The following is a 3,905-nucleotide window of genomic DNA, read 5'->3' as shown; positions in this document are numbered from 1 at the left end:
ACGTTCAATAAATGAATATCACACGATCACATCAAATTTAGACGTGTACTCATGTGTTTGGAGAGTGTTGAATCAATTCTACAGCGTGTAAGATCATGTTTGGAGTGTTTATACATCATTTCAGCGCGTGGAGAGCTAATTAAAGGAAGAAAATATCCAAAAAATATTTTCTCTTTAAGCCGAGTAAAGAGAGAATTATCTTGAGTTATGGCACGATTAAATGAGGCTGAGAAGTATAAATAGATTTCTGGTATCACCGAGAATGGGGGTCGAGAGTTTGGGGTCGATTGGGAGACCACAGGGAGGTTGCAGAGGCGAAGAGAAGAACTGCAGGAAAGTTTCCTGCTGCTGTTGAAGAAGAAGGAGAAGACGAAGAACAGACGTCCCAGGACCGTCGTTCTTCAACAGTGTCAACAGAAGCAGCTAAGTATCGTTGTTTTACAGCAGTACACTTCTATCGTTGATTTCTGGACGCCTTTTGTGGGTCGTAGATTCACTGTTTTATACTTTTTCACTCTTTTAATCAAATTTTGAGCAATTATGTATTTTGAGAACATGATTAATATGACGAGTTAAAACCCAAGCACTGGGACGACGGAGGAGGCCGTGTTTCATCCATGTGGTAATTTAAATTAATGCTTTATTTACTTTTTGCACCAATTTTAATTGAATTAAGATTTTAATTAATTATTTGTGATTTTATTTGATGGAGCATGCTTAGTCTTAGGGATTCTTGATTCGCCATGCTCATAAAATACAAGTAATATTTTATAGAATCTACTTTGGCAAAGAATAGAGTTAATATTTGTTTTGTTTTGAACTATAATCGCCTAAAATTAAATTCTGAACCACTTGAAAATGAAAAATGGCCGAATCTTTAGTCCCAGTTTCTCGCACCAGTGTTAATATTTTTATTGTATATTTATCCTTTTTATTAAGTTTAAAAAATTATCCTTCACAAGTCCGAGAGTTTGAACCTCATTACTACAACCCACAAAAAATCATTAATCAAAATGGCGCCGCCGACGCGGACTTGTTTATAGATTTGTTTTTAGGTTTTTTTTTCTTTACTATTATTTGTTCCTTTTTACGTTTCTTTTTGTGTCTTTGATTTACAGGTTCGAAGTGGAATACTAAGGACTTGGGAACAAAAAGCTTAAAGCTAAAAGCTAAAAGCTAAAAGAGAAGAAAAAAAAGACATAATTTTTTTTTTAGGATTTAACTTTTATTATTATTTTTTTGTATATAGCTTTTATTTTTTTATTTTTTTTTAGAATTTGTAAATAGGCTTTATTTTTCATAATTTTTGGACTTTTTATTTGGACTTTATTCTGGACTTTTGGACATTTTTTTTTTATTTTTTTTTAACCCTAGGGAAGGGTCTTATTATTAATAAGAAAAATTTTTAAATATAAACTGTTCGTAGGGAAGGACGACGATTACAATATCGTCTCGGCCCCTCGGGTTCGTACATGACATAGGAGTCGTGGCCCGAGTCGACTTCAACGGTTCATCCCCGGTCTGGTACGGGAGGTAAGCTTTCGAAACACCCGCAAATCCCCTGTTAGCGGGTTTACTGTATTCCTTAAGGTGATTCATTGATTGAGGACGAATTTGGACTGTTTTTAAATTCCTAGTAAAGGGCAAGGACTGGCCAATACAAGATAAGGGTTCGGATTTCATCACCGCTCCCTTCTTTCCCGCCTTAGGAAAACGAAACCTAACGCGAACCCAAGCTTTAAAATTTGGAATAGGACGAGACCGATAGGGTAACGAGATTAATAGGAAACTCGTTCGAAAAATATTGGTTTCTCTTTAAGCACACTTCAAAGTTCATGATGGTTTCTGTGAGTTGAATGCGTGACTGCGCCGCCTTCTAATGCGGTGAGGCCTTGAGTATCAAAGATCTACTAATCTTCCCTCGCCTCTATTCAACTTACTTTGACTCGGATTGATTCCAGAGGGGTTTGCTCAAATTGCAACGAATTCCCTTTCGAAAGATAGAAGCTGGTCTAGAAACAATCTAAGTGGAGACATCATGCTTGTTGTTTGCTAGATTTTATAGGTTTGATTTGGTCGAGTCAGCCTTGTTTGTGATTGTGTAGAATTCCCTTGCAAGTAAGAATGTCGAACTGGTATGATAGAAGCCAATACAATGATTATCGACCTGAATTTGAATATGGACATCATCCTTTCTATCACCATGTTGGGAATAGTGGTTGGGAACGCCATCCTTTGGAAGGATATGGGTCATACCCTGGTGAGCCCAATTACTATCCACACATGCATCAGTCTTACGAGCAAGAAGATTATAGTACTAGTTCTTCGTCTCTAGAGGATACAATCAAACTATTGAAAAGTAGTCCTTTTTATGATCCATCTGTTCCTATTCCTCCTGTAGAAGAGTCCGGAGTTAGCTGAGTCGACGCGTAAGTTAGATGAGATGAATAGTGTAATTATAGACGAAAGAACTACAATAATGAGTGAACTTTCTATAGAGGAATCCCTCAAGCTAATGGCTGAGACGAACGAAAGACTTGATCGAAACAATCTTACTTTCCAATATAGTGTTTCCAATAATACCCTTAAAAATGAGGATAGTTATTTTCATAATCAAGATGACAAGGTTAGAATTGGTAGCACTATTTGTTTTGATGAGGTTCGATCTGTTTCATGTTATTATGATGAGGATAGTGTTGATGGAGAATCATACTTATGTAGGAATAGTGATCAGGAAATGGTTACTCCAATTGAGCTTTACAATGATAATATTATTTCTAGTTCAAATCCAAATAATTTTAATAATTATTCACCTATTCAAAAGAACGAGGATTTGACTAGAGATACCCTCGTTTTAGACGATGTAGTATTTCCTGTTTACAAAGCCGATAATGATTTAGAGGAACGAGTTTATTCTGAGAATAATGTTTTAGAGTCTAGCGATTTAGAAACAATAGTCCTAGACGAAGAAGATGAACTCGTACAGATGAGTGAGGATGAACCTGACTTAGAAGAATCAATTGACCATTTCCAGGAATCTGATGACCTAGAAATTAGGGAAGTTGTGACTAGTCTTTCTAGAGACACGGAAAACTCTAAATTTGGGGGTGATTATCATTCTCCATGTGCTGTAACTCTTATAAAGTTCCCTCGTGTAGGACTTGGAATTTATGCCTCAACCATATTACAAGATTATCTTCATACATGTTTTCGTGAACCTAATAATGTCCATAGAGAAGCTCAGTTGTTAGAAACCCATCCTCTGGTTGATGTGGTTAACCCAGGCTATGATACCAAGATTGAATTTGTTTTCCCACCAAAAACTTTTCTTCCAATTGTGGGAACATATGATTTTCAGATGTGCCGGATATTAAGACTAAACCTAATTACTTTAGGATATTAGGGTCGACACATTTTCTTAAGAATGACCATTATTATGGTCAACTTTGTGAGTCTAATCTAATTGACTCAGAGGATCCCCAATTATTCAGGTTGTTGTTATGTGCTTCTAAGTTCTTAGTTGAGTTTTTCCAGACTCTAATACCTGAACCGGATCTTAGCTTTGAGGAAATCCAACCGATGAAAACCTTTTATTTAGACCCTTTTATAGAGCCTGAACCTGAACCACAACTAGATGTAGTTGTCTTAAGCAAGGGTATGTTCGGTATCTTCTTGGTCTGTTGCAGTTTCCTCTTCTTGTGGGTAACACTTTTTGATCCAGATGACCCACAGTTATTCCGGCTACTACTATATGATTCTACGTGGTGACTAATCCTTGCTTAGTCTGGCTGAAGACTTTAAACTTAGCACTTCTTGGGAGGTAACCCAATATTCATGCGACATGGTAATATCTTTCCTTATCTCTTTTGCTTCGTTGGTAACAGTTTCTCCTTGTTCATGTTTTT

Source organism: Papaver somniferum, chromosome 6 (assembly GCF_003573695.1).
Source record: "Papaver somniferum cultivar HN1 chromosome 6, ASM357369v1, whole genome shotgun sequence".
NCBI classification, from domain to species: Eukaryota; Viridiplantae; Streptophyta; class Magnoliopsida; order Ranunculales; family Papaveraceae; genus Papaver; species Papaver somniferum.
The sequence above is the reverse complement of the archived record's forward strand: the minus strand, read 5'-3'. Positions refer to the sequence as shown.